This window comes from Salvelinus namaycush, chromosome 12 (assembly GCF_016432855.1).
Source record: "Salvelinus namaycush isolate Seneca chromosome 12, SaNama_1.0, whole genome shotgun sequence".
Taxonomy (NCBI): Eukaryota; Metazoa; Chordata; class Actinopteri; order Salmoniformes; family Salmonidae; genus Salvelinus; species Salvelinus namaycush.
Genome location: NC_052318.1, coordinates 35,729,742 through 35,742,499, shown reverse-complemented (window position 1 = coordinate 35,742,499; position 12,758 = coordinate 35,729,742). Strand labels below are relative to the sequence as shown.

The following is a 12,758-nucleotide window of genomic DNA, read 5'->3' as shown; positions in this document are numbered from 1 at the left end:
TCCTAAAATAGACCATTGGTGCCGTTCAGTGGCCAAGCCCACAGACTGAGGCGGTGCGGCCTCGGATGCCACAGAGTTCACCCGACCTGAGACAGCAGGTCCGGTCTCAGGGGAAGTTGCCAAGGTGTCCCAGACAACAGGGACAGGAGAAGGCTGAACCAGGGTCGTCTGGGCCAGTATGGGGCCACCAGAAACAGACGATGCTCTGCCATCCTGGTCCTGTCCAGCACAGCCTGGATCAGGGGAAAAGGGGGGAATGCGTAAGCTCCAGCTCTGGCCAATTGTGAGCCAGAGCATCCAAGCCCAGAGGCCCTGGTGGCTCCGACATGGAGTACCACAGGGGCCAGTGTGCATTGTCCAGGGAGGCAAACAGGTCCACCTGCAACTTCCCGAACTTGTCACACAGGTGCTGCACCACCTGGGGATGTACAGCGGGGAGAACAAGTATTTGATACACTGCCGATTTTGCAGGTTTTCCTACTTACAAAGCATGTAGAGGTCTGTAATTTTTATCATAGGTACACTTCAACTGTGAGAGACGGAATCTAAAACAAAAATCCAGAAAATCACATTGTATGATTTTTAAGTAATTCATTTGCATTTTATTGCATGACATAAGTATTTGATCACCTACCAACCAGTAAGAATTCCGGCTCTCACAGACCTGTTAGTTTTTCTTTAAGAAGCCCTCCTGTTCTCCACTCATTACCTGTATTAACTGCACCTGTTTGAATTCGTTACCTGTATAAAAGACACCTGTCCACACACTCAATCAAACAGACTCCAACCTCTCCACAATGGCCAAGACCAGAGAGCTGTGTAAGGACATCAGGGATAAAATTGTAGACCTGCACAAGGCTGGGATGGGCTACAGGACAATAGGCAAGCAGCTTGGTGAGAAGGCAACAACTGTTGGCGCAAGTTCAAGATGACGGTCAATCACCCTCGGTCTGGGGCTCCATGCAAGATCTCACCTCGTGGGGCATCAATGATCATGAGGAAGGTGAGGGATCAGCCCAGAACTACACGGCAGGACCTGGTCAATGACCTGAAGAGAGCTGGGACCACAGTCTCAAAGAAAACCATTAGTAACACACTATGCCGTCATAGATTAAAATCCTGCAGCGCACACAAGGTCCCCCTGCTCAAGCCAGCGCATGTCCAGGCCCGTCTGAAGTTTGTCAATGACCATCTGGATGATCCAGAGGAGGAATGGGAGAAGGTCATGTGGTCTGATGAGACAAAAATAGAGCTTTTTGGTCTAAACTCCACTCGCTGTGTTTGGAGGAAGAAGAAGGATGAGTACAACCCCAAGAACAGCATCCCAACCATGAAGCATGGAGGTGGAAACATCATTCTTTGGGGATGCTTTTCTGCAAAGGGGACAGGACGACTGCACTGTATTGAGGGGAGGATGGATGGGGCCATGTATCGCGAGATCTTGGCCAACAACCTCCTTCCCTCAGTAAGAGCATTGAAGATGGGTCGTGGCTGCGTCTTCCAGCACGACAACGACCCGAAACACACAGCCAGGGCAACTAAGGAGTGACTCCGTAAGAAGCATCTCAAGGTCCTGGAGTGGCCTTGCCAGTCTCCAGACCTGAACCCAATAGAAAATCTTTGGAGGGAGCTGAAAGTCCATATTGCCCAGCGACAGCCCCGAAACCTGAAGGATCTGGAGAAGGTCTGTATGGAGGAGTGGGCCAAAATCCCTGCTGCAGTGTGTGCAAACCTGGTCAAGAACTACAGGAAACGTATGATCTCTGTAATTGCAAACAAAGGTTTCTGTACCAAATATTAAGTTCTGCTTTTCTGATGTATCAAATACTTATGTAATGCAATAAAATGCAAATTAATTACTTAAAAATCATACAATGTGTCCAGGAGTGAGGAAATCTCCAGCCGCAGGGTTTTCTTCAGGGGGTCGGCCACCGTGGTGACACGAAGGCCCCTGAAGAACGGAGGCCGGCACCGGAATTGGAGTCAGTACCCCTCGAGCATTGAGGACAACACCCATGGGGATCCCACTTTACCCTTTGAGACTGGGAGAAGCGGCAGGGGAAGGGTGTGTCAGGGGACCTGCCGGGGCCCGACTCTCCTCTGGCGCCCTGAGCGCATGGGTCCCCCAGGCACGTCCCTATGGCGGTGACGGTTGACACCTGTCACAAAGGGAAGCCATAAGCTCAGCCAAGAAGGCCACGGAGCAGGGGTCCGACGCCCTGGGAGACCTTATGTTGTGACCCGCCCGGAGGAATAGGAACCCGGTGAGGGATAAATTACCCAGTACCTCTGCAAACCCATGGGAAGGCCCCTGTGGGAAAAACAGGCAGACAAAAAAAACAGCAACCAGGTAATGGATTTGATTTGTGTTTTTTTGTTTTTGTTTTATGCCAACTGCGATTTTACCTAGCAGGTTTAATATCCAAGCAGAAAACAAAAAACAGCACCGTATGATGTTAAGGAACTCCAAAGTTAATGTCTCAACGTAGTGGCAGCCCACCACCATACTCTTACATTCTGCAGAGAAAGAACAAGAGAAAGAACAAAAAAAGCCTGTAGGGGAATTAGCAGAGAACCCATGTATAGTAATTAGCAGAGAACCCACGCCTGTAGGCGTGGGGACAGCATGTTAAAGCAATTCACAAAACAAGCCAGTCGGCAAATTGTGTAAGGTAAATACAGTTTGTGGCCGCAAGAGCCACCAATATATTAATAGATGCTGTCACGCCCTGACCTTAGTTATCTATGTTTTCTTTATTATTTTGGTTAGGTCAGGGTGTGACGAGGGTGGGTATGCTTGTTTTTGTATTGTCTAGGGGGTTTTGTATATCTAGAGGTTTTGGTATATGTAGGTCTATGGTGGCCTGAATTGGTTCCCAATCAGAGGCAGCTGTTTATCGTTGTCTCTGATTGGGGATCATATTTAGGTTGCCATTTTCCCTTTTGGTTTAGTGGGTTCTTGTCTATGTGTAGTTGCCTGTTCAGCACTCTTTGTATAGCTTCACGGTTCGTTTTGTTCAGTGTTCATTCTTATATTAAATAGAATGTACGCATACCACGCTGCGCCTTGGTCTCCTCCCTACGACGGCCGTGACAGAAGAACCCACCATAAAAGGACCAAGCAGCGTGAAAAGGAGGAGCAGCGTTTCATGGGGAAATGGACCTGGGAGGAGATACTGGATGGAGCAGGACCCTGGACACAGGCTGGGGAATATCGCCTTCCGAAGGAGGAAAGCGGAACGGCGATATTATGAGGAGAAATATAAACAAGGCAAGCACTAGAGGCAGCCCCAAGAATTGTTTTTGGGGGGGCACACGAGGAGATTGGCTGAGTCAGGTTGGAGACATGAGCCAACTCCTTGTGCTTAGCGTGGGGAGCGTGTGACTGGTCAGGCACCGTGTTATGCAGAAATGTGCACGGTGTCTCCAGTTCGCATTCATAGCCCGGTACGATCTATTCCAGCTCCTCGCATTTGCCGGGCTAGAATGGGCATCCAGCCAGGACGCATTGAGCCAGCTCTACGTTCCAGATCTCTAATGCGTCTCCACGGCCCAGTGTGTTCTGTTCCTGCTCCCCGCACTCGCCCTGAGGTGCGTGTCCTCAGCCCGGTACCACCAGTTCCGGCACCACGCAACAGGCCTCCAGTGCGCTTCCACAGTCCAGTACGGCCTGTGCCTCTTCCCCGCACTCGCCCTGAGGTGCGTGTCCTCAGCCCGGTACCACCAGTTCCGGCACCACGCATCAGGCTTCCAGTGCGCTTCCATAGTCCAGAGCTTCCGGCGACGGTACCCAGTCCGGAGCTTCCGGCGACGGTACCCAGTCCGGAGCTTCCGGCGACGGTACCCAGTCCGGAGCTTCCGGCGACGGTACCCAGTCCGGAGCTTCCGGCGACGGTAACCAGTCCGGAGCTTCCGGCGACGGTAACCAGTCCGGAGCTTCCGGCGACGGTAACCAGTCCGGAGCGTCCGGCGACGGTAACCAGTCCGGAGCGTCCGGCGACGGGCCACAGTCCGGATCTACAAAGGCGGAGGGATCAGTGTAAAGATGGGGGGCGGCGTCCAGAACCAGAGCCGCCACCGAGGGTAGATGCCCACCCGGACCCTCCCCTATAAGTTCAGGTTTGTGGTTGGGAGTCCGCACCTTTGGGGGGTGTACTGTCACGCCCTGACCTTAGTTATCTATGTTTTCTTTATTATTTTGGTTAGGTCAGGATGTGACGAGAGTGGGTATGCTTGTTTTTGTATTGTCTAGGGTTTTTTGTATATCTAGGGGTTTTGGTATATCTAGGTCTATGGTGGCCTGAATTGGTTCCCAATCAGAGGCAGCTGTTTATCGTTGTCTCTGATTGGGGATCATATTTAGGTTGCCATTTTCCCTTTTGGTTTAGTGGGTTCTTGTCTATGTGTAGTTCCCTGTCCAGCACTCTTTGTATAGCTTCACGGTTCGTTTTGTTGTTTTGTTAGTTTTGTTCAGTGTTCATTCTTATATTAAATAGAATGTACGCATACCACGCTGCGCCTTGGTCTCCTCCCTACGACGGCCGTGACAGATGCACACAGAGTCGTAGTGTAACACTAAAGAAATATAAGCACGACAAACCACGGGCGGAAGATGCAGATCAACCGCACGCAGCGAGTGGAGCACTCAAGAGGAGGGGCTGGTCATGTGGCCAGCTGCTCCAGGCTGTAAACAGCCAGTGAGTATACTTCTACGCAAGATATTACACTTACCAGTGACTTACCAAGCAAACTTCAGAAAGTTTGTACCTCAAACCTTACAGATGTCCGCCGAGAAAATGAAAGAACGTGTGTCGCGGCCATGGGGTCTATATATAGGGGCGGACCCCAGCCGTGACACAGGTGTACACGGGCGTAAATCTGTAAATCCTCACCTCTGATGTATCCCTCCACCGTGGAGTGATACCAATATAATGGAGTGATCCAATATAGTGAAACATAACAATTGTTTTCTGCCCATTTTGTTTATTTTGATACAAAACCAAGCATCAAATCACATTTTATTGGTCAAATACACATATTTAGCAGTTATTGCGGGTGTAGTGAAATGCATAGCCTAACCTCCCCTTAACCCTTTAGACTCGTGGGAATTGGCCTATACAGATAGGGATAAATGTAAACGTTTCGTACAGAAGAATATAGTAGCAATTGAAAGGGAACACTGGAGATTATGGGGGAATTATCAGACCAAATGTGAGGACACAACAGTTCACCTGACACAAAGCTGAATCCAAACATTACACTGTTGATTTTATGTGCATTTTAGATTTACTGTACGTTGACATATTTGTTTATAACGAAATCTGAAAATGCTTTGGATACATTCAGTAACATGATAAGAGTATTCCTGGAAAATGTGTTGTAGGTACGACATAAGACAAAATAATTACAAGGATTTGAGTGAGAGTACTAACTGGTGTCTCCAAATGGCCACACACCTCTCCAAAGTGCGCACATTTCCTAAGTAATTTCAATGCCCTTTTCAAAGAACAGTCTTCAACTATAAGGTGCTGTTTTGAGCTCTCCTATCCTTGCCATTAAGGAACTAGAGCAAGCACAATTGTAGTAGTTTTGTTTGGAACACAACCCTGCATCCCTGCCATCACAAAGTTACTGTTGTTGTTTACGCAATCCAAAGTTATAAAATACGATATATCAGTGTTAGGTTTTCACAATGCAATTCAGAGAAACATAACGTAATTTTGGTGCGGATAGAAAGGAGTCATGAGGGCATTCAGGTGCGTGTGCCGCGGTACATTTTCTTCACAGACAAACATGATTCTGTTCAGAACAACCCAGGGTATGATGCCATGTCATCTGGTAACTGTACATCAAACATTGTGATCATAAACATTGACACTGTATATGTTTTATGACATGAAATGTGATGTTCATATTTCGACTCACGGGTGTTTGACTTGCTCATGTGACATAAGTATTTATAATCCTCAATGTCTCATCTTTTAAAATATATAGTCCTCTTAGACCTTTTTCACAATGACGATAGCAAAGGGACATTTTCGACAGGTTCTCGAGAGGTATCGATTCTCTAGAGACAATACTGTTGTGTAAACTTGTGAAATTATCACGTCTCGAGCACTACCTCAAAATGTTTAGATATGTATGTCAAAATGTTGAGATATGCAAGTAAAACTGCGTAAGTCAATATTCATACGAATAGAATGTTTTTTAATTTGTAACATTGTGTGGTGATTTCAAAGGTGGCACAACAGATCCCAGAGTGGTGGTATGACTAATAAACCAGCTGTAAATAAAAACTGTTTTATATGGGCTTTGATGTGAATATTTTTTTTTATCCGGTCATATGGTTTAAAATATTTAAAAAATATGAAATCCTGGAAAAACCCTAGGGGGATGAAAACATGAACATCCTGTCAAACAAATCATGAGGCGAATCAGTCTAAACAACAGTGCTTTGTCCCTCTTTTCAACGCTTTTGTGTCAATATTTTTTATTAAACCAAATCAAAGTGCTGGGGCAAATGCCTGCTCGCCACACGTCTACCAGCGGCCCGCTGCAGCATAGATAGATGGAAATCGACACAAAATGGCACAAATGAAGAAACGCAACCTTTATTTTTGTGTGGCGGGAATGGGCTTCCATATAAATCTGCTCAACATCTCAACTCCCGGTGAATTATACCCACGTTTTCAGTTGCAATTTGCTTTTGCCACATGAAGCCTAATGATTTGCATGATATTGATCAAAATTAAGCATGTTTTGTTGTAAGTTAGGCCTACAGTACTTTTATATTCGTATTAGAGGGGTAATCATTCATTTTTGATAGGCTAGCATTACTTGGTGAAGAGATTTTGTTAGCTATTAGTAGGCTAACTCTGCTTTTGCCTTGAGGCTAAAATGTAAAGTGTAGAGACAAGAAAATAAACTATTTTTAAAGGGGAATGGAAACACATTAGGAAGTAAAGCTAAGCAAAGAAATTCCATCCACTAATACTAAACATGTGCATTTAACATAGAAACATCTCTATTTTTAGGATTTTGATAATGAACCAGGTTTATTAGAGGTATGGATAGTGCCATCTTGAATTGTAGTGCCTGTAACTGTATTAAGACATAACCTATTTAAAACAACTTGTTTCATTTGATTACAAATATTCACTCTCTTTTGAAGCCTTATCAATAGTGAATTTAATCTTGCTTATTGACAACGTTTGGCATGTCCATGGCTCAGACATGGCAGACATAATTCAATTTACTATAGGCCTAGCCCCTATATCAGTGTGAATGCTATGTTTAACAGTATATTTCCATATTGAAGCCATACAATTAGGCTTCTTACATGTTCAACATATTTAGAAAAGATGGGATAGGCCTACATACATTTTGTTTCTGTAGGCTATTTTTAACTAACTAGCCTATAATGTACTAACATTTGAATTGGAGTTGATTCCAACGCAATACATAAGACTGTAAATACACAACTTCAAGAAACCGCATATTTAGTCATGGAGCACGTTCCCATTGGTCAGTGAAGAGTCAATCATCAACACATACAACTTGTTTATTCATCAAAACCCAGCCCTTTCCTGCCTCTCTCATCTACTGCGCCCATAATTCCAGTTGTAAAAATATTGAAAATATTTTTTATACCACTGAACCTAAAGTGCTACCGCCAGTGCTAAGATTCAACATTGCGTTAGGTTTGTTAAAATAGAGCCATGAGTAATGTTGTGTTTTCCTGGTGTCAGGTGTGACCTGGTAACTATGAGTTAAACCTTGAAAGAACCACTTGAGTTTCAGAATAAATAAAGCTCAGGCACCGATGGGATGGCTGTTGTTTTGTCCTAAATTTAGCATAGAGGCCAACCTCAAATGATCAGTAGTCTCAGTGACCGTTTGGATCAAATCCAGTAAATCATTGTATGCTGTTACAGGTAACTACCAAGATAAAGGAAACACCAACATAAAGTGTCTTAATAGGGCGTTGGGCCACCAACAGCTTTAATGCACCGTGGCATAGATTCTACGAGTGTCTGGAACTCTATCGGAGGGATGCTAAGTGTTGTGTTGAAGGTGGTGAAAAATGCTTTCTCAGGCTCCGCTCCAGAATGTCCCATAAGTGTTCAATTATGTTGCGATTGGGTGACTGAGACGGCCATGGCATATGGCTTACATCGTTTTCATACTACTTCATCAAACCATTCAGTAACCATTCGTGCCCTGTGTATGGGGGCATTGTCATGGTAGCCAAAATAATGGCATGCCCAGAATTTTTATACATGACCCTAAGCATGATGGGATGTTAATTGCATAATTAACTCAGGAACCACACCTGTGTGGAAGTACCTGCTTTCAATATACTTTCTATCCCTAATTTACTGGAGTGTTTCCTTTATTTTGGCGGTTACCTGTATATACAGTAATGATAAACTCCAATCATCAATTATAATAGTATTTAATAATTAAATAATTATTGTATACACAAGCCAGGCTGGTAAAGCAAATGCAGAATAATAACGTAGAGGGATGTTCTTTGAAGCTGACAGGTTAATGTAGACAATAGTATTGCTTGCCAACTGTAACTGTTGGAGAAATTCTAAATGTATTTTTTAAATAATATTGTATCTGACATTGTTGCTTATTTCATGTTTAATGGGTTGTTCTGCTTTCCTCATGTAGCTCATCGGTCTCACCTCCAGCATCTACTTTACTCAATGTGAAAGAGGAGGTATGATGTCCTGTGATTTCACCCCCCCCTCCCCTCTTACACTTTGTGAACAAGCAGACAGAGGGAGAGTAATGGTTTGACTGAGCTACTGCAGAAGCGATTTAGAGCTAGTTGAGATAATAGCTCAGCTTCATACGTACAGTATACCTGGAAATGGGTTTCAAACACGTTACTGGTTTGAAATAGGCCTTGCTAAGCTTTTATGAACAAATTTTGCCCTTAAACCAGAAGTAAATGTCCGGGCCCTCTCCACATTTGTTTTTTAAATAATTTTCCTTGTCCCTTTGTGATCAAAACCACTCTTTATTTTCTCTTAGAATTTAAGTTGATGAGTCTGTTTCCATGGCCTCTACTCCTGTCACTGACCTGTGGAACTGCAGTGAGTATCTGGACACATACTGTACTGTAGTGGAACAAAGGAAACAGAGTGCATTTTGTCCTGTCAGTGGACACCCTCCTGCTTGTTGCTATAAGGGACCCAATTAACATGTTGTTTAATTTGTGATAAAGGAGCTCCAGTCTAGATATGAAAACAATCTGTTTATTAAAGGAGGCCTTTATATGTCTCTGTCTGATCCAAATCTTGGAGATTTTGGCAGCTGGATCGATATTTATACATTCTATGGGATCAACCCTATAATGATATAATTTAAACAAAAACAATTTACCTGTTAACTAAATTATGTAATGTTAACTAAATGAATCCTGGTCCAAGTGGCTAGTTCCAGTATACAGTTATTTGACTTTTAAACTGCTCGAAAACAAGCTACTGTAGCTACCTAATACCATTTGGATTCACATACAAGTAGGCTATACTGTAGTACCCTACTGTAACAGGTTGAAATGAAAGCAAGCGACTCGGTTGTAGCACAATATTGTTAACTACTGTAGTATCTTAAAGCAAAACTGAGAGCCAAAGGTGCAGATTCTAAGTCTCAGTTGTTATTTTACTGCTGCCGTTTAATTATTTGTGACTTTTATTTTCAACTTTTTACTTATCTATTTTTTACTTAACACTTATTTTTCTTAACTTCTTAAAGCATTGTTGGTTAGGGGCTTGTAAGTAAGCATTCCACTGTAAGGTCTACACCTGTTGTATTTGGCACGTGACAAATAAAATGTTATTTGATTTGAGTTATATGATAGGACTGTTGACTATACTCCTTCTGTTCATGATGCACTTTGATGATTGAAAACAGACCACAGGAATTCTGATGTGCTGAATACCATAATTAATTTGGTTAAGCTTAAAGTCCTACTATACCAGCCATGATAGCAAATAATAAGTAACGAATAATGATCCACTCTCTGTCACACTATGTTAGATGCTGTTAGAGGGAAAGTGTCTCTGACAAAAAATCACAACCATTCCCATGTTCTTAAGAACCCTTAAAGCTGGAATCCCTAAATTCGTAGTGGTGAAACTGCCATGTTATTTGCGATATTACAACAACAAAGACACTTCAACAACCAACACAGTTTTTTCCCCCCTTCGGACATCATTGCACACACAATAGAACAGCACAGTATGTACAACGACTTGTTTTTACCACGATGCTAGATGCTACTATCCTCTTCATAATCAAAACAAATAAGATATATGCCTGGGGCGACCATTGATACTGTTTCACCTTATTCAAATCTCAGCTTTAAGAACTCGTAACTAAATTATTTTGGATAGTGGAAGCCAAATTAGCACTGGTTTATTTGAAGGCTCAGCAGTCCTAGTTTTTGCCATTGTTATTTTGTTGAAACTGATGGTTGGCATCTCCCCATTTCCATTTGGATACTGTCATTCATACAACACTCCAACATGAATGTTTATTAAGTAGTGACATGTATGTAGTGTGACTAAGACCATCATTTACAGTTGAAGCCGGGAGTTTACATGCACCTTAGCCAAATACATTTAAACTCAGTTTTTCACAATCCCTGACATTTAATCCCAGTAAAAATTCCCTGTTTTAGGTCAGTTAGAATCACCACTTTATTTTAAGAATGTAAAATGTCAGAATAATAGTAGAGAGAATGATTTATTTCAGCTTTTATTTCTTTCATCACATTACCAGTGGGTCAGAAGTTTACATACACTCAATTAGTATTTGGTAGCATTGCCTTTAAATTGTTTAACTTGGGTCAAATGTTTCAGGTAGCCTTCCACAAGCTTCCCACAATAAGTTGGGTGAATTTTGGCCCATTCCTCCTGACAGAGCTGGTGTAACTGAGTCAGGTTTGTAGGCCTCCTTGCTTGCACACGCTTTTTCAGTTCTGCCCTCAAATTTTCTATAGGATTGAGGTCAGGGCTTTGTGATGGCCACTCCAATACCTTGACTTTGTTGTCCTTAAGCCATTTTGCCACAACTTTGGAAGTGTGCTTGGGGTCATTGTCCATTTGGAAGACCCATTTGCAACCAAGCTTTAACTTCCTGACTGATGTCTTGAGATTTTGCTTCAATATATCCACGTAATTTTCCTCCCTCATGATGCTGTCTATTTTGTGAAATGCACCAGTCCCTCCTGCAGCAAAGCATCCCCACAACATGATGCTGCCACCCTCGTGCTTCAAAACAGTTCTATTTTTGTTTCATCAGACCAGAGGACATCTCTCCAAAAAGTAAGATCTTTGTCCCCATGTGCAGTTGCAAACCTTAGTCTGGCTTTTTTATGGCGGTTTTTGAGCAGTGCCTTCTTCCTTGCTAAGCGGCCTTTCAGGTTATGTCAATATAGGACTCGTTTTATTGTGGATATAGATACTTTTGTACATGTTTCCTCCAGCATCTTCACAAAGTCCTTTGCTGCTGTTCTGGGATTGATTTGCACTTTTCGCACCAAAGTACGTTCATCTCTAGGAGACAGAATGTGTTTCCATCCTGAGCAGTAGGACGGCTGCGTGGTCCCATGGTGTTTATACTTGCGTACTATTGTTTGTACAGATGAACGTGGCACCTTCAGGCATTTGGAAATTGCTCCCAAGGATGAACCAGACTTGTGGAGGTCTACGATTTTTTTCTGAGGTCTTTGCTGATTTCTTTTGATTTTCCCATGATGTCAAGCAAAGAGTCACTGAGTTTGAAGGTAGGCCTTGAAATACATCCACAGGTACACCTCCAATTGACTCAAATGATGTCGATTAGCCTATCAGAAGCTTCTAAAGCCATAACATCATTTTCTGAAGTTTTCCAAGCTGTTTAAAGGCACAGTCAACTTAGTGTATGTAAACTTCTGACCAACTGGAATTGTGAATTATAAGTGAAATAATCTGTCTGTAAACAATTACTGAAAAATGACTTGTGTCATGCACGAAGTAGATGTCCTAACCGACTTTCCAAAACTATAGTTTGTCAACAAGAAATTTGTGGAGTGGTTGAAAAACGAGTTTTAATGACTCCAACCTAAGTGTATGTAAACTTCCGACTTCAACTGTACATAGTAATTACATTGGCAGGTACTGTACAGTGTACCCAGTGTGGGTACACAACCCACATAGGACCAGCAACTGTTAAACCGGTTTGTGGCTTGTACCATTTCAAAGACTTGCAAATTAATTCACAATGGAGATTACGGTGTCATTTTAAGAATGCGTTATATTAAGAGGGGAGGTTTATGCAAAGCTAATATGTATTAAAATGTCAATGTATCACAGATGTGAGGACTGTAATTTACCTACCTGAACTTTAGCACTATAACTTTAGCAACACTTACTATGAAGGAAACCATTTTATCTAACATGTTTTTAACCACCTTTTTTGCACTTAACGTGGGTCCTTTAAAAAATATATATTTTCTATCTACATTCGGATAACTTGTCTTTATTGATTTAATTTAATTGATTCATTAATGAATGTTTCATTTGTGGAATGTTGTGAAAATGAAATTTTAATAAATCGTTTAAGCAGTGAAGGGAATTGTTAGGAATCCTGGGTTGTGTGGAAGGTGATGAGCATTTTATTTAGTTGTCTTTAAGGATTTCTGTTTTAGAATAATTTGTGAAAGATTGACAGCGCAGTTAAGATCTTGTCATTGGTGTTCC

At 42.6% G+C, this 12,758-nt stretch overlaps 1 protein-coding gene across 1 annotated transcript in view; it reads left to right on the top strand.

The window, feature by feature from the left end:
* LOC120057178 (oligophrenin-1-like) overlaps positions 1–9,742 on the top strand; it is a 38,374-nt gene extending 28,632 nt beyond the window's left edge. Inside the window, exon 23 of the mRNA XM_039005655.1 lies at positions 8,680–9,742. The gene's annotated coding sequence lies outside the window, so the exon portion shown is untranslated. The remainder of the gene's footprint in view (positions 1–8,679) is intronic.
* The last annotated feature ends 3,016 nt before the right edge of the window (positions 9,743–12,758 follow it).